The 26,040-nt window shown below is 36.4% G+C and overlaps 1 protein-coding gene across 6 annotated transcripts in view; it reads left to right on the top strand.

The window, feature by feature from the left end:
- The window catches only part of LOC131029545 (pentatricopeptide repeat-containing protein At5g16640, mitochondrial), a 107,531-nt gene extending 87,336 nt beyond the window's left edge, over window positions 1-20,195 (top strand). For 5 of the 6 annotated variants that reach the window (XM_057960054.2, XM_059221535.1, XM_059221534.1 and 2 more), the window contains 3 exons: window positions 17,564-17,682; window positions 18,531-18,604; window positions 18,769-19,787. The gene's annotated coding sequence lies outside the window, so the exon portion shown is untranslated. The other variant, XM_059221536.1, reaches the window with a different exon arrangement.
- Window positions 20,196-26,040: the final 5,845 nt, after the last annotated feature.

The following is a 26,040-nucleotide window of genomic DNA, read 5'->3' as shown; positions in this document are numbered from 1 at the left end:
GCACTAGGACATTCTACATGAGCTCCTATGTTATATACTCTCTTGCAAGGAATTTTGAGTATCTCAGACTAGTGTATAGAGGCATAGTCGGAAGAGGAGATGGAGAAATAAAAGTGCACAAGTGTTATTCACAGCTTCATCATCCGACCAAACAACACTATAGGAGAGTGAATGATGCATTCACTATGCACATCACGGGGTTGCTTCAAGGTGGACTTCATCAAAGACTCTCTCCAAAAGCACAAGCATTGGTTCAACAGTATGGTGCATGGTTCATCCAATTCTCAAAGTTCACTTATATTAGAGTTCAAGGATGTCCTTCTCCTCCCTACATGTTGCCGCACTACTTGACAGACAGAATAGTGCTATTGGAGGTGGTGGGACAATTAGTGGCATATGTCAAGGCATATAGACACAAACATGGAACTAGTATCTCTTTTCCTATTTCACTTGAAGATTCTATTGAAGTGTGTCCTTCCCTTCAAGCAGCTGAGAACGCCGAAGGAGAGTTAGCCCTCTATTCGCTCAAGCCATTCACTCCTAGAGATCACTTTGATTCATATGACAATATAAAAGGAATTATGGGAAAGAAGTATGGACACCAGTGGCAGTTAGAAGACTATTGGATGAATATTCAAGATGATGTAGAAGTGAAGAAAAAGATGTATTCCAGGCTACCTCTCGATTTCATCCGGAAGTGTAAGTTGTGTTGCTGATCAAGTATAGGATAGTGGCAAATATCTCCAATCAGCCTATGCCAAAGAAAGCAAGGAGGTCCAGATCAATTGGGTTGACTTGGAGGTTGTAGATTTGAAGGAGTTGATGAAACAAGTCTTAGAATACACTCGCATATGGATAGATATCTGTTGACGTGTATTTTGTACACAATCATACACAGAATAAAATACCCAAAGGCATCTTATCCTCTCTTGAATAAAGTCGCTAACTGCTGAAGATTTCGCAAGAAGGATCAGTTAGGATGACTCCAATGTTCTTGTAAGTAGGGTCTCTACGTGTGGATAAGCACCAGTGGTCGTTGTGATTTGCTGTGTCATCAAGGGGCCTTACGTTGCCGAAGATTTTGCTGAACTAAACAAACTTCAAAAATAACAAAAGGATAGGGTTTTGCAAGAGGTCTAATTTAGTCTAACCCTAAGAATGACTTCATGTGGACAAGACTTGGCAAGATTCAACCAACTTCAATTTTGCCATAAAATAACAACTCAATTGAAATTGATGCGATCTTCTAAGGTAACAAATGGTTTTCAATACATCAAAGATCAAAGACACTACCACGAAGGTACATATCCAAGATACAACAATGATTGAAGGTTAAGTGATTCAAGTATTCTCCAGTTGACCACGCAAGGCGTTCCTACAATCAGCAAGAAGCTAGTGGTTTGGAAAACGAATCCTACCAAAGATCAAGTCCAACACTTTGTCCTTCGAATTAACACACTACTTTGATCGAGAAATGATTCAAGAAAATTGAACAACCATGAAGATAACTAAGAGAATTGCAACAAAACACCATAACTTCAATATTTCATTGATCTCAAAGCCATCATGTACAACAATTGTTTGAATTCTTTCTTCAAAGCTCAATCTTGCTACAAAAAAAAAAGTAAATTGCTTCTAAACTCTAATCTCTCTCTAATACTGATTTTCTAGCTATCTCTAATTAACAAAATGAAATGAAATGAGGGTATAAATAGCATCCTCAATTACAATGAATGGTCCAGATCAAAAGTAGATCAACGGTCAAGATCATGACACCTAAACCCTAATTAGGGTTTGTTACAACCATTACATAACATTTAATGCTTGACCAATGATAAAATTTTATTGCTTGGACACATGTCCTCTCTAGAAATTTCCACCAATGGATAGCTAGGGTAGGTACATTGGAGTTTGTGCCACCTTCCATGAATTAGGTACATTGAAACTGGACATTGTTGAGGTGGACCAATCCGACTGGAGGAGTGATGACTAGGATGCCACCTCGTCTGACACTTGTAGCTTGGTAGATATTCAATTTGATGTCGTTGAGAAGCTATCTTTAATTAGCTCTTGTTCTAACTCCTTCGGTCCTTGATTCGCAGGATGATTGATGTACCTCGCCTTGGAAGGCTGGATTGGAAGAGGTTGCCTTGTCAACGCTAGACTGGAGGAGGTTGCCCTTATCTTTGCTTGATCGTCCTTGATGAGACCGTCCTTGATCTGGCTTGATTTTCCTTGAGAAGAGTTTTTCGACTTGTAGATCTTTCGAGCCTGGGAGTCGCCATTGTAACACCTACACAACATTTCACAATAAGTAATAGATTTTGCAATGTATAAACATAGATTAGAGATCAATTTTTTAGGAAACTTCATGATAAGTCCTTGAGTTATCATTTCCCAAAAACGATTGAGCTATTGAAATTCAAAATTTCAAAATTCAAAACTTAAGGCAATGACGATCAAAATTCAAAATTTAAAACAAGGGACCACATCGCCATACCTCACTTGAGAGCTAACTCTAAAATGCAAAAAAAAAGAATCGCCTAGGCAAAAATCGAAATTAGATGGCTTCAACGTGATCTCCTTCAAATGAACGTCCTCTTTATCAATTCGCCACCCTTGGGGATGTCTTTGACGTGATCTTCAATGTCCTTGGCAAGTTCGCTCAATATGGAAACTAAGGTTCGCACCTCCTTTGATGATGCTCGCGCCTTCCTTTGCTAAATTCGCACTCTCTAAACACAATTCGCACTTCTCCTTCCAAGATCGCATGTGAGATGATAAAATGATAATGTGAAAATAACAATTTTCACCCTCCCTTTATAAGCGCTCACCTCTCATTTACCTCTAGGCCGACTTTTATAATATAGCAATTAAAAACAAATTTTAAATAAAAAAACAAGGCCGACTTTTGTAAAATAAACCCAAGCGCTCCATTTTTCATTAAAAATAATAATTAATTAATTAATTGCCATCGTTTTTTAATTAATAAACTCGATTTTTTAAAAGGCAAAAATCAATTAATTAATGTCCAAGCGCAATTTTTAAATGCTATTTAATTGAATTTTTAATTTTGTCGATTTTTAGCATTTAATGAAAATTCAAAAAATGTTTGTTAGCGCCAAAATTTGAAGGTGGAAAAGTACAAACCTCATCGCCCTGGTCCCTGACTGAGGGACAGGAGCGATCTACCATTTTAGCCTGGAATCTCGTGTTTTTGACGTTCAAAATCTCCATCCTTACGTTGAAATTGGCATTTTTGCTAGGAATTTCAAACTTGGTTAACTTGACCTTGTAAATGAATGCCTCCTGAGGTGATATCGCCCTGGTCCCTTGGAGAGGGACAGGAGCGATCTAGGTGTTTTCTCCTTGATCTTGCTTGTTCGATCACCAATCTTTATCATAAGGCAAACAAGAACGTTGTTTCTTCATTCTACCTTTACTTCACTTGGTCTTTACAAGGCACTTTGATGCTTAAATAGATTATCGCCCTGGTCCCTTAGTGAGGGACAGGAGCGAACTTTGTACCTTAGCCTAAATTGGTAATATTTTGACGTTCACTTCTCTTGTGTCGCCTTCCAAATGATATCCTTGATCTTATGTACCTTGGCTTTGACGTGACCTTGAAGGAAAAGAGTGATTAATGAAAAATCGCCCTGGTCCCTGACTGAGGGACAGGAGCGATATAGCTTCCTTGTTCAAATTGATCACCTTTTGACACTTAATTTCTTTGCATATCATCTTCTTAAGATACCTTTGATATTTTGTGACCTCGCATAACCTTGTCTTGGCATGATTTTTGAATGAATTGGCAAATATAGTAAATATCGCCCTGGTCCCTGACTAAGGGACAGGAGCGAACTTCAATGTCCTGGGCTCATGCTTGCTTTCATCAACTTGCCATTGCTTTCATCGTGTAAAATGAAGTCCCTTGATCCCTCTTGGCCACTTGATACTTGATAAACCTTTGAAAATCTAAGCCTTTGTGAAGATTTCGCTCTGGTCCCTGGGAGAGGGACGGGAGCTATACTGAATTTCGCCCTGGTCCTTGACTGAAGGACAGGAGCGAACTTGGGTTTTTAGTGCAAAAATCTTCATCATATTAACTTGCAATTGTCTTCAAAGTGCAAAACGATGTTCCTTACTCCCCTTCAAATATTCAAAATGTGGATAGCAATCCAAACTTGGCCTCATTTGAACACTTTCGCTCTAGTCCCTGCCTGAGGGACAGGAGCGAACTAGGATATTTGGTGCAATTCTTTCAATATTGGCGACCTTTGATACTTCGTTCTTCATTGAGACGCTTCAAAATGTCCTTGCCACCCTTCACCTTGACTTGGAGTGGTTTGAACTTGGAGGAAAGGCATCATAACTAACATATCGCCCTGGTCCCTGGCTGAGGGACAGGAGCGAATTTAGACTTGTAGGCTCCATCACACTTTGCCAACTTCCAATTTTATCTTCAACGGTCTTGTAATGCATCCTTTCATTCATTCATGGCTTGGAATTCATTCAAACTTGGCAGGAAATTGACCTAAGGCAAAAATCGCTCTGGTCCCTGACTGAGGGACAGGAGCGCCTAGGCCAATTTGAGTCTCCTATTGATGTCTTGTAATCTTCAATTTGTATTCAACAGGTTCATTTCACCCTCCTTTCTTGCCTCAAACCTAAAACTTGCTCAATCTTCACCCAAATTTTGCCTTATGAGGAATTTCGCTCTGGTCCCTGGGAGAGGGACGGGAGCTACACTGAATTTCGCCCTGGTCCTTGACTGAGGGATAGGAGCGATTTTACATTTTGGTTCATTTTTCCTCTTGTTCGCGTTTCCAAATTATATTCAATTGATGAAATGTATCTCCTTTGACCTCTTCAAATTGTCAAGTTGTTCAAATCCTGCAAGGACAAGGTGATGTTTGATTTTAAGCTTCGGTCCTTCACTGAGGGACAGGAGCGATTTTTACTCCTGGGACATTTCCGTGCTCATGAAATTCTTCAAATTATATTCAACGGAAAGATCACGCCTCCCTTTACTACTTCCAACTGAAAAAATCATCTTGATCCTGCAGGGACAGTAAGATTTTTGGAAACGAGCTCCGGTCCTTCACTGAGGGACAGGAGCGATTTTGCTCCTACAGGCCAAAATATCATGATTTCGGGATTTTAATCACTTCACAAGGTAAAAACAAGTCATTTCCAATGCCCGGGATCAAATATCAAAATTTTCAAAATTTGGTCAAAATCACTCAATTGGACAAAATTCGCAATTTCATCATTCACACTTAGACAAATTTAGACTCTTCATTCAAAATTCCAATTGAAAATAGACCAACTCACTTAGCCTCTAGCGATTTCACTTTATTCAAAATTTGCATCCTACGAAAGGAAGCTCGAAAAACTCTCAAGATTGACTGGACTTTGGCCTGAAAACGACAAAACAGAAACCCTAAGGCTTGACCCTAAATCCAGACAACTGACAAACTACCAAAACCCTAAAAAGCAGAGCGAAAGGCGAGCAACAACGAGCAAAAAGAGGGGGTCCCCATTTAAATGGGGCGATGTGTGAAATGGTCACAACAATATCCAGCATCAAAAATTGAAAGAGCAAAATGTAACAATGACATTCCACTCAGAAGCAGGGAAAGACAATGAAGATGATGCAAATGCTAGTGGAAGTTCTTTTGAATCATCTCACTCAAGAGGTTCGAAGAGAAAAGATGATCGTGGGGAAAAGGAGTCATCAAAGAAGAAACATTATTCAAATTGCATTCATCCTCCTAGTACTTCCTTTAGGCGTGAAGAGGAGTTGAATCAGGATGAAAGGCATGAAGAACAAATGATAGATAAGGAATCGAGTCAAGGAGCAAATGAATCAATGGAATCTATAGTTAAGAATGTTAAAGGCAAAGAAAAGTCATCACAAGAGCAAAAGAATATCACTCCTCACATTCAAGAGATTGATGAAGATGAAGAGGAAGACAATGATGAGACCACCTCCCCACCTAGAGAAGAGCAAATGGTTGAAGAAACACAAGTTGAAGAAGGGAGATCATCCATTCCTGAATGGATTAAGGAAAGGCTAGCCAGAGAAGGGATAGTAGTTGATGAAGAACAAACATAAGACTTAGAGAGCCTTCTAAGTCAGACTCAAGAGGTCACCGAGAAAAGGAAAGCTACTAAGATGTCTAAGGTGATCAGAGATGATTCAGGTTCTCGGAAGTTACAAATAGCTACTTTGATGTTGACAAGTATGAAGATGAAATCACAGTAGATGAGTATGATATGGAGACTATTGATTTGGGTCCACTCACCTCCGAGCAAGTCATAGGTGATGCAAATGATTCAGTGAGGACAATCAATGATATGCTCAAAATGGAAGTAGAGAAGAATAAAAGGTTAGAGAAGGAGATAAGTGCATTGAGAAACTACTTCCAACAATTCCAAGTACCATTGAGACAACAGAATCCAGTAGCTACACCACCACCTTTGCTTCCTGCGAAATCGGTTGATCATATGGAGAAGATGAGGAATTCGACACAATTGATGGACACATGGATAGAAGACTCATATACCAAAGTTAGCAAGTTCATGAAAGGTATAATGAAGACACTTGATACAGTCATAAAGGTCCTTGGAAGGACTCATGTCCTTATAGAAGCTTTTGAGGCATTTGCTCATACTAGAGGTGTTATCATCCCAGTCCTGCAAGTAATAAGGAAAACACCCAGGGAAGTTTTAGCAAGAGAGAAAATAAGAAGAGAAGGATCTACGCCCAACTTTCTACATTGGAGTAGTCTACTTCGCACAAAGAAGATCATTTTCGAAGATATTGGAAATGGATGTAGTCGAGTTCAAGATGATATACATCTTATTCATGAAAAGATAGTGGAAGTAGCACATATTGTCTTGGAAAGGAAGATCAATCCTAGAATGATTATAGAAGCCAGAGAATTGGAGGAAAGAATAAAAGTTATCTTTCATGGAATTGATGGAATGATTACCAAAAGGCATTGGATGATATGCTCGCACTTGTAGTATTAGCCAGCAAAACATAAGAGCTTGAACCTGAATGGGAGAATGCTATCGTCAAAGCCTTCGAGGAAGTCATGCACATGGAAGAACAGTTGAAGACTCTACCAAAAGTTCCAATGACTAAGATAGAGGGCATAACAACTGGATTCATTGAATATGCCAAAAGGGAAAGGGAGAAAGGAAACGAGATTCTAGAAGACAGTTTGCTATGATCCTACTTGGCAACTCATTTTCTCATTGGAGGATGTTCCTTGGTTTCTGTGCCAACACATGTTATTTTCTCATTGGTTGATTTCATGATAATGTTTATCTAGATAGGGTTTCATTTGTATCAAACCCTAATTAGGGTTTAGGTGGCAAAATCTTGGCCCTTTATCTTCATTTGATCTTGGCCCTTCATTGTATTTGGGAGTGATATATAAAATCCACTCATTTCATTTTGTAAGAAGTTAGAGAGAGAGAGAGAGAGATTAGATATTAGACATTAGCTATAAGAGAGTGTTCAAGAGAGATAAGAGGACTTGAAGAATTGTTGTTACTTTGCTTTTGGATTAATAAGACATTAAGTTATGGTGTTTCTATTCAATCTATTCAATCCTTGAAGCTTCTTGCATGGTTTTTCATCCTCTCAAGTCAATCTTTGGTGTTGGTTTAAGTGTTTAGATTGAATGATGGAATGTTGTACTTGATTTATTGTGAAGCTCCTAATCCATACCACTAGCCTCTTGCTGACTGTAAGTGCGCCTTGCGTGGTCAACTGGAATTATTGAAAGTGCTTAAGTTCAATTGTTGCTTAATTATGGATATGCATTGAAGTGATGGTGTCTAGGCTTAGCAACGTTTTGAAATCTTCAAATGTTCTTAGAAGATTGCACTAGTTTTGGTAGAGTTGTTCTTGTATGGCAATACTAAGACTAGTAGAGTTTCACTTAAATCGTCCTTCATCCATCCATTCCTAGGATAACTTAGCACCTCTCAAACTCTTATCTTTTGCACTTTTTTTATAAACATCTAGTAGTAATAGGAAAGAACTTCATTGCATATCATCTGTAAAGCACTTCATAAAGGCCCCTTGATGAAACATCAATCACAACGACCAATTGTGCTTATCCACACGTTGTGACCCGGCATACCAGAACCTTGGAGTTATCTCAAGTGATCCTTAAGCTAATCTTCAACATTTGAGTAACTTTGTTCAAGAGAGGATAAGATACTTTTGGTTATTTTATTTTGTGTTTGCATGTGCATGAAAAACACATCATCAGAAACCCTCAAAGCTTGAGAAGGAGTTTGTTGAATCCATGCTCTGATACCATGTTGGAGTTATTAGCTCAACCCTATGAATTCAATGAATGGATGACTTGCTTTATAAAAAGCAAGATAAATCTAATCTAAAATTTGAAAATTAAAATTAGCTCAAAGAACTAAAGATTAGCTCAGCTAAGTGAACTTAATCTAATAAAAGATAAAAGCACTTAAGTTTAGCTTAAGTGAATAGAGTAATTTAATGACCTAATTATTTAAATAATTAAATAATGTCCTGATTACTCCAGCAAGTGATTGGTAACCCATTGCAAGTCAACTTTTGGATAGAACAAAATTGCATGGGTTTAAAACAAGGTGAATGCATGCAAATAGAATAAACTAATAAGCATCAAAATAAATAATCAAAAACTCTTAAATTCTACATATGCAAACCTTAGATTGAGCACAATATGAGGCATTGCTCATTTTGAAATGTAGGTGCTCAATTCACTAGCATAACAATTGCATTCCCTAGATATCATAATCAAATTGCAGAATATGGATGTGTAAATGAATGCTTGTGAAATGATGAATAATGGGTTTAATTTATAGGATTTTACAAGAATTAGATGAATGGTTAACATTCAATCTAGAATCTCAATTCTGATCCATGATCAAGGGAGTTGATGAAGAGATGTGGCAAGCATGGGAGAGTTACACAATATTTTGATTTTTAATTAAAATAATTATTATTACTCAACTCAAATTCACTAGGGAGATGATGGATTTGATTGATGAATTAATTGAGTGCATGAGAGAATTAGGGGGAGCTGACTATATGCATGGAATAGTTAAGTGATTGCATGAATGATTGAAGTGGATTATATTGATGAGTGAGATTAGGAGTAAGTTTGAGTGAATTGATTAAATCAGGCAGTTAACTAGGGGAAATGGATTTTGATAATTTAATAATCAATTAAATGAATTATAGGTGCATATTAAGTGGAAATTAACATCAAATTAATTTATTAATGGATAATGGTTGAAATAAATAATTAAATAAATAAATAAATGTGTGGATAAATATGAATATATAAATGGAATTAAAAGGATAATTAATGGACAAATAAACATATAATAGTTTATTAAACTGATGAATAATGTTTTCCTATTTTAATAAATTAACTAGGACCTAATCAAAATATTAGGAATTAGGGGTCCTACATGATGAACGGGTGATAAGCCAATAACATGTACTAATGGACCATAACAAGATGATGATGGTGAAAGTGACTTTATTTTGGTGTCTACACAAGGCTCACTAAGTTACAACCCAATTTGACGAACTTTGCATTAATTGAATTAAAATGAACAAACACGGGTTAAATGGGGGAATACAAAGTTATGATCTACCTTCTTTCACCAATTTGTCTCAATTGTCATACATTACCCTAGAGGAAATCCAACTATGCACATCCAAACATATAATTCTTAATAGTAAAGTTAAACATGTATTGTAGGGTTTAAACACAAAGTCTTCAAACATTAAAATAGGGTGCAAGTTGCAGGCTTTAAACATATGGCACTTTTCATATTCAAACTATAGGAACAAAAAGCCATTGAGGGAACACAAAATTGAATCAAGAGACAAATAAAAGTGATGATTATTTAAATAACTACTCTTGGACTGGTCAATAGTGTTATGAATAATTTACATACAACAATAGGGGCACACATGTAGAACCAAAATCAGTATATTTAAAGGCCATGGTGACCTCAAAAAAAGGGTTCCCCAATTTTTGATGGAAACTAGGGCATGTTGTGTATGAAAACCAGAACAAAAATACTGAGGGGCTTGCAGAGGGGGGGGGCGGGGGTGGTGAATCAGTATCTTGGTAACTTTTAATTACAAAGAGCCAAATAAAAGAGTTGAAATAATGACCACATGAAGAACACAAGGTTTATCTCGTGGAAAACCCAATAGGGTAAAAAACCACGGCACTGAAAACTTTCATAATAATAGAACGGGCACCAACCCTTTTACAGAAGTGAGCTCCTACTCACATAATGAGCACCGACTCAATACGAAGACTGCAATCTTAATGAGCCCCAATTCAAATACACTAAGTACAAAATCAAAGATTGAATAACTATGCAAGCTCTCTATTTTACTTTAACATAAGTAAAACTCTCGCGGCTCAGAACACAGTCATACTGATTGAAATAGTATTTCTGCACACTTTGAACAAAGACCAATACACAGGAGTTTGCAACTGTCCATAATACATTCCATCATTTTGATACAACACATTCAGAATACTGTCTGGTTTGAAATCTACAGCTCAAAACACACTTAGCTTTTCTTCTTCATAGCTGCACACACATCCGCAGGGAGAATGAAGTTCATAGATGCATAGCTCACTCACTGCACTGAGACCATTTCCACTTCACACGCTCAGCAAAGACTTCAGTCATATAAAGGATAGAACACTGCGATACATATTCTCACATAGTTTTTTCACCCATACTAAGAAAATGCATAATAACAGCTGCAGTCGAAATTCCCAGTCAAGAAAAAATGAAGAACAAACTGCTGAACTCATATGTTGCAATCTATCTGCAATTGTAACTTCCATTTCAGAATAAAAACTAAAGTCACTGTATATAACTTCTGAAAACTATTTTTTTATCACAAAGTCATATCGACTTCAGTATATCTTTTTCGACTACCCACAGAATACACCAAAACGATAATCATTATGCTTCAGTTACACTGACAGGAGCTATAAATGAAGAACACTGAGATGAAACTTAAAGAATATTTTTCAAGGTGATATCCACCTGCAGCGCACAGAAGATTATCAAACACACCAAGGCGATATACACCTGTAGCGCACAAAAGATTTTTCAAAACGGTTTTTGGCGAATCCAAATTCCAAAAGGAAGATTATGTTTTTTGTTAATACACAAGTCACCACTTGTGTGATCATTGCCAGGTAAGTCAAGCCATTTTTTATTGAAAGAAATAATACATAATGGCTGAAGTGTCTGAAACGGAATTCTGTGTGTCATCATAAGAATAACTGAAGGATATAAAGAAAACGCACAACCTGTTGATGTGTTTTTTACGCACATGCGAACACAAAATAAAATACCATAAGTATCTTATCCTCTCTTGAACAAAATCTCTCGGATGCTGAAGATTTGCTTAAGGATCATTTGAGAAGACTCCAAGGTTCTTGAATGTAGGGTCTCTACGTGTGGATAAGTTCAGTTGGTTTGATGTAATTATGTTGGAATCACAAGGGGACTTACATTCGAATGCTTGAATGCTTGATTCGCTGGAACTTAGGTCCTATCTACTCAATTGGAAGATAAAAAAGAGCAAAAGAGGTAGGGTTTGAGAGAGTCTATTCTAGTCCTAAGAATGTAAGAACATAGATGAATGACTAGATGGAATACTACTGAGTGAGGTCTCATCATCAACTTGAACAATTTGACACAAGCTCAGTGCAATCTTCTAAGGACGTTTCAAGGATGTCCGAATCAATACCATCAAACATTGATCACCATTCAAGTTAATGCATAAGCAATGAGTGTAGGACGATTCGAAGTTAAGCTCATATCATTCCAGTTGACCACACAAGGCACACTTAGAAGCAACAAGAGGCTAGTGGTATGGATAAAACGGATTCCATATGAATACATTCAACATATTCCTCCACTCAATCTAACAAACATAAAAGCAAATTGAGAAGTAGAACCTTGAGGCTTGTTGAAATAACAAATTTCACCATAACTTCAATGAAAAGAGTATCTCATTTACAAGTCATACCAACAATTCTTCCCTCTCCTAATCTACTCTATTCTAATTGCTATTCTAATTCTCCAACTATTAACTATTAACTATTAACTATTAGCCTTTACAGATGAAGAGTTTGAGCTTTTATAGAGAGCTCATTTACAACGAATGGCCAGGATTGATTTTCCATCAATGGCCAAGATTTTACTATGAAAACCCTAATTAGGGTTCGTTACAACAAACTTTTCCTTAGCCAATGAGAAAATTACATTCAGAAAGTGTGGACCAATAGATATCAGGGGTAGGTGCATCAGAGTTTGTGCCATCACTGGTGAGCTTGATTCATTGAACTTGGATGCATTGATGTGGACTTCATTGATTGGAGGAATGGTGACTGGAACGCCATCTGGGATGCCACTTCACTCTTGCACTTTGTAGACTTGAGTTGATTCCTCATGATGAAGGGATGTTGAGAGGTATCTCTTGATACTCAACATTATCTAGCTCGCGTTGTGATGGGAGTTATTGATGTAGCTGAATCTTTGCTTGCTTGCTTTTGAGTGATTGTATAACTTCTCTTTCTCACTCCTTTGATCTCTTCATGTCTCCATGGTGCGGTGAAGGTTAAAATTCCTCTTGGTCGTGAAGTTTCTCCTCTTGCAAGGTGGTGTAGGTCTTACAACTTTCCTCCTTTTTTCTTTGCAATCACCATCCTCTCCCATCTAAAAACCAAAACAAACATGATATCAAATACATAATATATAACTTTGATAGTTCTTCTTAGCTTGATATATCCCTTGATTTTATGTGTTTTGCAAGTTTGATAAGAAGATCTAGAGGAATTCGCCTTTATGAAGGAGCACTTCGAAGTTGATTTTCGCTCATAGGAGGGGGCCTTGAAATTTACTCCATCCTTGATGGTCATTAAGTTTCTCTCGCCTTAATCCTCTTCATTTTCTCGAACTTTGCTCATACCCTTCAAATTGTGAAGTTTGCTCATGTAGGTCAAATCATGAAGTTTACTCTTACATGTTGAGCTTGTGAAGCTCATGAAGTTGAGATTTGCTTGTGTAGGCTTGAAGATGAAGATTGCTCTAGATGGAGTACTTGCAACTTGTTTCAATCACCTTGCTTATTCATGAAATTCGCTCCAATCTTCTAGGTCATGAAGTTTACCATTGTAGAAAATTTGCTCCAAACCTTGAACTTATGAAGTTTGCTCCTCTCTCCTTGAAGTTGAAGTTCGTTTGACATTGTGTCCTCTTTAGGTGATTATCCTTTTCTTATTCAATTTCGCTCATGCTTATGAAATTCGCTCTCCTTGGTGGAAACATGAAGTTCACTCACCTTTCTCAACTATTGAAGTTAAAACCTCGCTCACTCCCTTCAACTCATGAAGTAAGTACTTCGCTCTTCTCCTTCAATGCACAAAGTTGATATATTTCACTCTCAAGATCGCTTCATTTTGCTAGGTCATGAATTTCGCTCCAAAGTGCTTGAACATGAAGTTGTCAATTTTGCTTTAAAATGTAAACTTGTGAAGAAAGCAACTTCGCTTTCCCTCATCTCTCCTTCAACATGAAGTTCGCTCATCTCTCCTTCAACATGAAGTTCGCTCATCTCTCCTCCATCATGAAGTTCACTCACCTCTCCTTCAACATGAAGTTCGCTCCAAATCGCTCAAAGGTGAAGTTCGCTCCAAAGTCTTTGAACATAAAGTTGTTTGACAAGTTAGTCTCCCCGTCAGGATTTATATATGGAATATAAGTGACATTTCCTTATATCTTTTTTCTTTCTTATACTTTAAGTTATATTCCATATATATTGTCAAGATGTTTGAGAGTGGTTTCGGACCTCCAGTTTTTATAATGCAAAATCTAGTTTTTGGAGGATCCTTCAAATATCCAGACTTTAGTCAAATTTCAAGACATTTCAAGATCAGGATGACATTCCAGACTTTTAAGGCAAGTTCGCTTTGACCTTGATGTAAGGGATGGGACCTAGGAGGACACTATGCATTCAACCAAGGTTTGATTTAGCAACTTGAAGCGTGACCAGATAGTACACAAAAAGCCTAGGAATGATCTAAATAACCCCTAATAACTCAACTGCCCTGATCTCCTTCACTCCACCTTGAGGAGATCCACCTAGCTTGATGACCTTTGAGAAACTCAATCCCTTCAATGCAAAGGCTAAGACACTAAAACGACCAACAACAAAACTAAAAGAGCTAACCCTAGAAAGCAAAAAGTGGGGGGTCCCCATTTGCAATGGGGCGATGTGTGAATACTTCACAACACAACCTAGGCATATATAGTATCAACCGACTCCACCCTCAGTGTCAACACAATAGGCATATTGACTATTTCAAATCACCAACCAACACAATGAATGCTCAGATACGTTACGGCTTGAGCACATTATATCACCCTTTAAAAAAAATAAAATGACGTGTCTGCAGCGAAAACCCACCAAGGAAAGAATGTCCAGAACTGGCAAAAAAAAATTCTTTATCAAAACACAATTTGCTTTCCTTTCAACGAAGACAGATAGATGCAGTTTGAAGACCACAAGCTTATAAAAAGTCACAGGATGACATGTCAATAGATAATAAAGCAAACCAAATACTCCACACAGCCAAACATACACCTCGAAAAACATCCACGCAGCTTCAAATAATGCATTATAAAATCATACAATTGACATCAGTGACAAAAACACAACAGTGTAAGCAACAACACTTTCAACCAAATGACCTATAGAGAAAATTGCGTTTGTTAGTAGGCAATATTGTGTGATTCCAAGTGACTATTGATTGATTTTAGCAAATTTATCAAGAGCATTTGAAAGCTATGTAACAACTTTTCTATTTTTTTTTTGTCATTCTAGCTATAGAGTTTACTTTTTTAAAATTTATTTTTGACTTTCCTGCTAGTCGTAGTGTTTATGTTTTCTTGATTTTCTTTTTTGCTAGGGTTTCATTTCTTTTTTTGAAAGAAGAATGGCATCCACAAGCAACATAATTGGTGGCAAGCCTAGGGGCCTTGCTAGGAGATCATATCACAATAGGTACAAAGCTAGGAATGGTAGGGTGCAGCTATTGTGGACTGCATATGAGAGGAGACGGCAGCTGCCTCAAATTTCACCTTTTATGGACCTTTGCCAGAATGTGCACATATGTAATGCAAAAGACCCTAAGGTTGAGCGAGGGATTAAGGCTTTCCTTGCATCTTATGATGAGAAGTGATAAAAAGAGGATAATTGATGTAATGGGAATTCTCATTAGTTCTATAGGGTCAAAGAAAAATATAGGGGGTTCGTCATCTTGCATTGGCCCCATGGATATAGGGATCTCATACTATAGGTAACTATAGTTCACAATCATAGTCACTTGGTTTTTTCATTTTTCCCATGGAATTTAAAAAAAAAGCATAATGAGGCCAAATTGGCATGTTTTAAATTTTGGTACAACAACATAACCATTTAATGTTTCAAGGAGCCCTTATTGGGAGGCATTGGTTACTTCATTGAATGTAGTAGGAAAGGGGTTTGAGGACTAAGCCCCTTATGAGTTGAGTGGGCATTGTCAAAAGATGTCATAAATACTAAGGTTCTAGTTCAAGAGCAAAAGGAGATTTGGCGAAAGAAGGACTAAAGTATTTTGTTTGAGGGGTGGACAAATCATAGTCACACACTAATAAACATCCTTGTGGCTTTATGCAGACAATTAGTGTTCTCAAGGTTAGTTGATGCCTCCAATGTAGTGAAAAATGTGGAAACCCTATGCAACATGTTATAGAGGTGGTATAGAAGTGGGTGAGAAGAATGTTGTGTAGGCTGTGACAAACAATGTAACAACATATGTGGCCATTGGTAGACTTATTGAGGTGAGATGCTCTATGCTTGTTTTGGACCCTTGTCCTTCCCCTTGCATCGACCTTCTTTGTGAAGATATAGGAAAATTTGGGTGGGTCAAAAGTGTGGTGGAAGATATAAGGAACATTATAAAATACATCTATAAATTCCTGATCTTAAATCTTATGAGAGAGCACACGTATGGAATGGAGCTGGTGTAGTCAAGAGTGCCACTATTTACTGCCAATTTTACCACATTACAAAGTATTGCAACTTCATTGCCATTTCTTAAGTGGATTTTTGTGAGGGCTAGGTAGTTGTATAGTCCTTACTTGAGGAAGACTGAAGGAAAGAGTGTTTTAAAGACCTTTTTTTTGGTTTTCTTGCCCAAAACATGGATGAGGTCATCAAAGTTTAGATTAAAAATATCTGATATATATATATATATATATATATATATATATATATATTACAATTTGCAGATTTTAAATGTAAATTTATGTTCCCTATTGTTTTATATTCTATTGGTGGATGGGGAGAAAAAGCTCATGGGTTAGTTCTTTAAGGCCACAAACAAAGCCAAGGAGGCCATTCAATGTTTGTATAGGTCAAGTAAAAAGCTAACCCGTTTAGTGCATTATTGATTGAAGGTGGAATAGACATGTCCACCAACACATTCATTATCTTGCCTACTAATTGATCCCAAAAATTTTCTTTGCTAGATCACTTAGGTAGATGTGGAGGTTAGGTAGTGCCCCAACACATGTATGGTGAGGATGATCTTGATAAAACCTTTAGATATCATTCATGATGAATTGTAGATTAATAAAGGCATAGAGGGGAGGTTGTTTTCTTCACCTCTAAGCATTCAAAGGAGAGTGACTTTGCAACTAGATTAAAAAACACATAAGTTAACTAAGACTTAAGTTTAATGTTTAACTTTAGTTTATCTTAAAGTTTACTACCTTTTAGATTTGTGGCAGGAAGATTTTGGTGCAATGACACCTAGTCTTCAATCCCCCCATCATTTACATCTTGGCTCAACCATATAATGTTTCTAGGTGTAAGAACAATTGTAACACATTTGAGGTCATTCACGCAAAAAAATGCAACAAGCTGACTCAAAAAGCATATGAATGACCTTGTCTTTGTGCAATACACATTTTGTTTGTGTGCCAAGAAGGTGGAGGGGTAGAAGAAAAATTAGGAGACTGACTTGGATGACATTACTCTATTTCCAGATTGGATTACTGAGGATATGGAGTCCATGTTTTCTTCAATGAGATTGCTGATTTAGAGAGGGAGACAACATAATGGGTAGCAGATGTAGTGTGGCAAAGAAGGCAGAGGGCAAGGTGTGAACGGGGGCCATTAGATGCACATTATATGCTTGAGGCCGAGGTTGAGAATGATATCGTTTCTCAATAGGAATCACTACCATCCAATTAAAAGACACCCATACAACCACTTAGAAGTTTAATTCATGGAATCAATTTGTAGATTATGAATACAGATTTGTAATGTTTATTTATATTGATGTATGATATATCATAGTTCAACTACATTGTGAGTATTTGTATGCTTTTGTTTCCATTGAGTTTCCCTGATAAAAACTTGTTACTCTGATTACAGTCAACTGGCAAGTTTCATATCTAAACTTGTGTGAGTACTCGCAACGACATAAAACTTGTGGAACACAGCTGTGGTGCGGGGACATGTTTTCAACATGGATTTTACATTGAAAAAACAAGGTATTCATGCAATTTCATGAATGCATATTTTCTTTCCTTTGTCATATGGTTTAGGGTTCATTGCTGGTGCCTTTTTGTTTGTCACACAGAATCATTTGTTTTTCTAGAGTTATGGTGCCTAATTACATGAAATGATGTCCTTGCTTGCATATGTGAATGTAGTCATGCAATCTGATAACTTATGCCATCACATATCGATTATGTCATGTAATTACAAAATATTTGCCAAACATTTACAGATTGTGTACCTCAATATTCTCTATTGGCAGCAATTGCTTTGTCATGTGATTTCTTCTCTCATGCCACTTGAGGTTGAGTTGTTATCCATTCTATCACTTGTGTTGGCAATTGATTTCTAATCACATGATCTATTGTATTTGGTTGGGAAATTTGTTTGACGTAGTTTGCTTTTAAATTGTATTTTACATAAAATTTGTTTTTAAAGTAGTTTGAATATTTTTTTAATTAGCTGAGTTTTGCCAAGTTGAAAGTTTTTTTGATACTGAGTTAGAGTATGTGCGAACTATGTTATATATGATATTACATTGTGATGTGTATTGAACTCAATTTTTGATCTTTAAATGAAGGAAAACTACTTATGAGTTATCTAAATTCAGTTTTATGCATTTTTTAAAGAATATTTTACAATTTATGTGTTTTTTCTAATGTTTGGAAAATTAGTCGAGCCTTGAATCCAAGTCAATTTCTTAGGCTTACCAGATTTTTTTCGAGTTTGAGTTACTTTATGATTATTGATACACTTTCCATTATATGAATCTATATCCACGAATTTTATTAGTGGTATGACTTGGTTTGAGTGTGACTGCATCTTTGTTGTTGTTTGCCAGTTCTCCAAATTGGCAATCTTTATAATGTGCACCAAGGTAATTGAGGATGAAGAAGTTGTCAACCTGTTATTCTGGTATGTGTTGAGCAATTTGGTGTTTCCATTCACTATCATTTCTCTATATGATTTTTGAGTTGCGTTTCAAGCTCCATATATATCCCATAAATGGGAGCAAGCTTCTTGCCTTAGATATAATCTGGGTAATTATTATACCAAAATTTGCTGGTATTCTTTTGCAGTATCAGACCAAATTCAAGACACTCCATGATTGTCATCAAGTACCTTTTTTTTCCAAGTTGGTGATTGTGTTTGGTTTTATTTTGTTAACAAAGTTTTCACAGCAAACATGAGAAACTGAAGCCCATTAGGTATTTGCTACCTGCGTAGATCTTCCAGCTCAAATTTGCATCTACAACATTCTCAATGTAAGCCAATTTAAGTATAAGCATCTACTTGGATTATGTTTTCATCACTGATATGGTTGTCAATTTATATTTTTAACAACTCTTGGTTGAGAATGATTTGCTAGATGTTGGAATCATGTCAACTGAAGAAGCAATCCACTACTTATCTAGTTACTTGCAAATGTTCTCTGTCTACATAGGTCAAAATTCAAATGGTTCTTTGAGACTGCTTATGCAAAAATTATTCCTCATTCAATATAGCATTAGAGACATATTACTCTCACCAGTGAGGAAGCAGTGAAAATTATTGTGAACATTTCTTTGCAATTATTCATTTTCTTTTCAGATGTACTTGGTGTTAGTCAACTAGAAAACACCTTCATCCGTGTACATCTATTTAATCCATACAACTGTAAATCAATCAGTTTTAACGGCCACCTTTCCGTACTCTTTGTTGCCTGTGCTGTCTTTTTAGCTTTACTGTGAACCAAGAGGCCGTAGTGGACTTATATCTAGCCATGTTTGGATGTAAATTGTGTTAATGAGGCTGCTTTAATATTAGAAGCATGGTTAGTGGGGCTTAAATTTGGTCTTAAGGTGAGCCCTCTGCCACTTGACCATGGCTCATTGGACCATATAATTCAAGTTTGAATTAAATTTCGATCACATCCTTGAGGAGGTGAAAGTGAAGTAATTTCCTTGTGTGATTTATCTTTGCAAGCTTTGAATTCATGTCTTTAACTTGGCTTTTGCTTGGAAGCCTTTGGAATTTAGATTGTGTTTGAGGACCTTAGTTGAAAAGTAGAAATTGAGGCCAATACCAGTTGGGAAGGGAATATGTATTAATTATTCGGGTTTGCAGGTTGAAAATATTATTATTGAGTGGGCAGTCAGTGACATTGAAAGGGAATTGTATGTCTTCATCATAACTATGTACAACAATGACTTAATTAGACATGCGTAGTTTGCATCTGTAGCTGCTGATTGCTTCCATGGCTTGGTGGATGATAGCTGGGGTAAAACCAAGGTTCTTTTGTTGCCTTTAATTGATCGATCCTCTACCATGATTATTGAGCTGCAAAAAATCTACATTACTCTGAGACAGAAACTCTTCTATGCCAGGACAGGTCTGGGGCCTCATTTGAAAGGCATTGATCTCTGATCTGGTTACTGCATAGTTGGGGTGCCTAAAATATTAATGTTGTGTAATGCCTCCAAAGCCCAAACTATGAATGATATGCATCTTTCTCAATCTTCACTTTTGAGTTAATATTGTATTGTCTACTTATTGTGAAATCTTACATGGTATTAAGTTTCACATTGCTACATTTAATATATGACGATTATGAATCGTTGGAAAACTATGATTTTCTGTTTTTCAGTATTGGAGTTATTTAATATGGGTTTAAAGCATTACCTATCATCTAAATTGACGTATGGAAAATCGCTGGTAGTCATTAAAATATATAGTTGATTTTGTGAGCCGTGGTTTTAATAATCAGTCTTATTGGTATTTCTTGAATGGTATCGAGCAGCTAGGTCCTCCTTTTGATCTGCTGGGGCACTCTAGTATTGAGCTATTGGCCCCTCAAAGGTTCTTTTGACCTTCCATTAGAATTGTAGCTTTGCTAGGGCTTTTCAAACTCTAAAAATATTTATTATGATATTTATACCTTTAAGATATTCTCCCGTTCTCGTTCATTTAAAAATCAGATGATTATGATTTTAACTTACATTGCCTTTGTTATGAATTCTAAAATGCACTACTTTGCTTAGCATAAATCTTAGTAGTAGCGTCTAATGCAGCTAAACAATTAATACATACATCACAATGAAAAAGAATTGAGTAATAATATAACAAGAGTCACAATGGTTCATGAATGACATGATTATCATATATAGGTCCTTTTTGCTGTAACAGGAAGATATTATGCTGCCATGAAATAACAAATGCCAATATCTATTTACTCAAGTATATCATTTTTGTATAGTATGTTATAATAAGTTTTTTAAAAGTCACCCAATTTTCATCTGCAGTCGAACATAAAATTGAACTCCAATGTGGTTTTCCAATAGGCAAAAATTATAGTTGGTTTATCAAATCTATGGTTAGTCAACGTTTTCAATGGAGAGGGTTGAAGGTCCCAAGCAAAAAGGGTCTAAAAGATCTATACTCCATATTCCATAGTACTAGCTATTGATGAAATATTAGACCAAGGCTTATATGGGCCTATCCTAGCTATGTCTGTGTAATGTCCCCACTTTGAAATAGAATTTAAGAGTTAATAATAATAATAATAATAAAACTAAAATTAAAATATAAAAGAATATAATTAAATATAATTTAATTTTAATTAAAGTTAATGAACAGTCAAAAGACATGAAATGAAAAGTTGTGTCTCCCTTGAACATGACATATAAAACGGAGAAGAGAACCTCATTCGAGGGGGGGATAATTTGGGAATTAGAAGTGCAGATCTGATCTTGAAAGGTTGTGTCCCTTTCAAAGGGCATATATAACGAAGAGTTGCACTCTTTCAAAGGATGCTAATGATGGAAAGGGTGTGTCTCTTGCAAAAAGGGCATACATGATGAAGGGGTGTGACCTCAATAGACCACAATAATCAACAAATTATCATCCACAAAGACCACAATAATCAACAAATTATCTCCTTCATTATTTATATATAGATTGCTATTCACAATTCCTCTTTTGAAACCTTGCTCTCAACGAAACTTAGTGCAGGGGCACCTCTTCAACAAGCAAATCATGGATCTGAGGATGAAGACTAGGATCATAGTGTTTGTCTTAGTGTCTTATGTTTATGCAAGTTTCATGTATTCAATAAAGACCCCACCATGTAAACCAATGCCACTAATTAGGCAACTTGATAAGCCAATTGGGACAATGTGGTCAATAGGGGTAGTGGGATGTTTGTTTTTGTGTTTGATAGGTTTTTAGGATGTCTTAGTGGTGTTTGGTTGATCCAAGTTGTGTGGATCCCAAACTTGTAGTGTTTGACAACTTTTATGCAAAAAATGCAACTTTTGAGAGCAAAAATGCAACTTTTCAAAATGCGGTTGATGTAAGCCTTTCAACGGCTCCAACCTCCTCCAAATTCGGTTGGTAACCATTGAAGAGGGCTATAAGCCTCGTGGACACGATTACCAAGGTTGGAGAGGTTGTGGTTTGAAGTTTTGATGCAATAAGACACAAACAAAACCAAGTTTTCCCAGAAATTCTGAGTTTGTAGAGATTGTACGTCTTTGTACGGATTGAATTGAGCAAAGCCATTCATGGAGTAGTTGGAGGGCTGAATCAAATTTCTTTTGGCGGTGGTTTGAGGCTTTGATCGTTTTTTAGGAGGGAGAACCCTTCATTTTTTTGACTGTAACTCGGAAAGTAAGGGTTTGGCTAGGGTTTTAGCCAAAAATGGCCATATCTTGCATTCTTTCCTTCTAGAAGCTTCTTCCTTTGGTGGAGTGCAGGATTGGCCTATGTATTCTAGGATTTTCATGGGTTTTTGTAGGGGAGACTAGGTTGTGAGGAGAAAGAGGTAAATCTAGGTAGGCATCCCCATGTGAGTACCTTAAGCAAAATTAGGATAGTCATCATAAAAATTTGTAGCGGTGGATTCTAGGTGTGCAACCCTGGAATTAGAGGTTGTTCACCATCCCCCACATGCTCATGAAGTTGATTTTGCAATTTGGTTTCAAGAAGTGATAGTTGCTTTGTAAAATAGGCCTAATCGCCCTAATTAGGTCTCTAGGCCTCTAAGGGGTTCAAACCTTGAAATTGCAGATCTTTCCAACCCATTTTGGGGATGAGTGTAACTCCCAAAAGGGTATCTGGAATGGTGAGTAGGTTGTCAGAGTGTGTGGAAGATTTTGGAGTTAAGGTCAATTCTCTCGCTAAATAGGGCTACTAGCCTAGGGGGTAGGTTTCCAAAGGAGGTATAAGGATTTGAAGACAAAACCTTAAACCAATGCTTGGAACAGTCCTTAGCAGTCATGAATGGACCAATTTCAAAGCCCCTAAGAGTAGGAATCATGGAATGGTGTATTGAAGGTGTTGAGGCCTTTTACTCATCTTGAGTAGGTGTTAGCCTAGTGGATTTGTGAGCAGTTCTACCCAAAGGTATGGAGTCCTTCCTTGTAGGGCCTTTGTGGTCATTTGAAGGGGCAAAGCCTACCCCTATTGGACTTGTCCTTAGGTGTGTGTGAGGGCTTTGCATCAATACTTGTCTAATCTTGAATACCAAGCCATCGAGACTTGTTTTAGTTTGCAAAGAGCCTTGTTCAGTTTGTAAACATAATCCTCATTCTTTGATATAATGAATCCTTCAGGCTATTCAATGTACACTTCCTCTTCCAAATTTCCATTTAGGAAGGCTAATTTTACATCCATCTAATAGACTTTGAAGTTTTTAAAATTGACAAGGGCTAAGAATATTCTTATGGCTTCTATGTTTCTTCGAAGTCAACTCCTTTGACTTGAGCACATCCCTTGTATACCAATCTTGTCTTATTCCTTACAACTTGGACATCCTCATTTAGTTTGTTACTAGAAACCCACTTAGTGCCAATCATATTTTTTGTCCTTAGACCTAGAATAAGTTTCCTATTTTTCATTTTTCTTGTTTTGATACAATTCCTCTTCCATATCCTTGATCCAATGCTTGTCTTCATTTGCTTTTGAAAGGTTCTTTGGGTTAACTTCGGAAACAAAACATAGGTTTACATGTTGTGATGTACTAGCAAGCCTTCTTCTTGTCTAAGTCTTTGTGCCTTTATCTCTAATAATCAAATATTTAGGATGGTTCTTTTAAACAAATCTAGATGGTGTCTTGGGTGGCGCCTTTGCTAGACTCTTTAGATTTGTTTGCTAAACTTCTCTAGTTTCAATTTATCCTTTCGTTTATTCTTCTTTGCAACTTTCTTCCTTTTCATAATCAATTTCTTGTACTATCTTGTTTTGATGTCTTTCTTTGCCAACTCTCACATTTGCACTTTCAATGACTTTGTGTAATCTTTTGTTTAGCATTTATAAGCCTTACTCCTTGTGGAATATCCAAGGAATATGCCTTCATCGATCTTGGAATCAAATTTTCCCAAATCTTCCTCATCTCTTCTTATATAGAATTTGCTTTTTAAAACCTTGAAATACCTTATTGATGTAGGCCTTCCCTACCAAAGTTCATATGGAGTGTTACTAGTGTTCACCCAAATTTCTGGTCGATTTGAAATGTAAACAATTGTAGGAATTACTTCTCTCCAAAACGCATCAGCTATCGTTGATTCATTTAGCATAGCTCTTACAATTCTTGGAATTGTTCTATTCTTCCTCTTAAATACTCCATTTTGTTGTGGAGTAGTTGTGGTTGAATATTATTTTTTATCCCATATTCTTCAAATTCATTTAAGGTGAATTCTCCACCTCTATCAGATCTAAGGCATAAATGATCTTTACCTGTGCTTCATTCTCTACTAAGGCTTTGAATGCCTTAAATTTTCAAAGGCTTTAGATTTTTCTTTAAGAAAAGTTTTAATTTATCTTGCAATAATCATCATTCAACAACATAAGATAACTCTCATATTGCAAGCTTTTTGTTCTTGTTGGCCCACACAAATTGGTTTGAACAAGTTCCAAAGGGTTTGACGTAGAATACTCCTTAGATTTGGAGGTTTTCCTTTTTTGTTTGCCATATTGATAGTGTGTACAAATAATATTTGAAGGCTTTGCTATTTTCAACATGTCCCTTATGGCTTGCTTTTTGTTGATCTTCACAATGTTATCAAAGTTCAAGTGTCCCATCTTCCTATGCCACAATCAACTCTCATATTCTTGCCCCATACATCTTTTTTCATACTTTATTAAGGCTATAGAGGTTATTATTTATTTTATAAGCATCAACTATTGGTTTTCCATTTTTCATGATTTTACATCCTCTAGAGTGAAACATGAAGGTGTGCTCTTTGTCACATTTTTGACTCACACTTTGGAGATCATGCTTCAACCCTTCAACATATAGGATAACCTTAGTTTTAGTTCTTTCATTATTCAAGCTAAGTATGCCTTTACCTTTTATGTTTGTTGTAGCATTGTCCCCAAATTTCACTGTTCCTTTTAGAGGGAAATTTACTTTCAAGTCACCAATCATGTAAGTTGAGAAACTACTGTCAACATACCATTGATCTTTCCCATCTTGAGCATGTAGTGCAACTTGTACAAGCATGTATCTTTCCTTCATTTCTCATGCCTTTTTCCAAACCTTGTTTGATTCATCCTTTTTCTTCTCATGAACATCCTCCTTATTCTATCTTGGAGGCTTAGCAAAATTACTTCTACAAAAAATTGCTCCATGCTCAAAATTGTTATACTTATAGCATATGATATTACAATCCATAAGAGGGGCGAATGAATTATAGTTCCTCTTCATGAATTCAAAATAATTCCTTGTACAAATTCTCAATTTACTGCCTTGTGCCCAAACTGATGACATGAAAGGAAATAACCGTGGAAAGAATATTGAAACTTGGTTGTGCATGGTGGTGGATTATTTTTCTATGGGATTTTGTACTCTTTTTCATTTTTCTCCTTGTTCTTTTCCTTTTTGAGTCTCAACATAGCTTTTTGTCTTTTTCTTCATCCATCTTCTTCGTTAGATCTATACCATCAGAACTTGCAGCAATCTTCTTTTGATTTTCATCAATTCCAAGGCTAGTTTTGATGCATTGTGATCTTTACACATTGATAAGATCACCCAAAATTTTGGTACTTTTATCAAACTTCATACTTTGATTTAGCTATTCTTTTGTTTCCTCCAATTCCTTAAGGAAATGATTTTAAGTTCTTACAAACTAATTCCTTTACCTTTAATTGATCTCTTAAGACTTCTTCAATTCACCTTGCCTCCTCAACTTGATTTATTATACCCACAATCATGTTTCTTGATTCTTTAAGTACCTTTGTCTTCGATTTGTCATCTTCTTGAATTTGAGTTTTTAGCTTTGAATTCCACTTCTTGATTCTTTTTATTTCATTTATGACAATAATAAGTTCTTCCTCTCCTATGAGCTTCTTGCTTTTTGTTTCTTATCTTTTCC

Source organism: Cryptomeria japonica, chromosome 5 (assembly GCF_030272615.1).
Source record: "Cryptomeria japonica chromosome 5, Sugi_1.0, whole genome shotgun sequence".
In the NCBI taxonomy this organism is placed as follows: Eukaryota; Viridiplantae; Streptophyta; class Pinopsida; order Cupressales; family Cupressaceae; genus Cryptomeria; species Cryptomeria japonica.
This window is presented reverse-complemented; position numbering and strand designations above follow the sequence as displayed.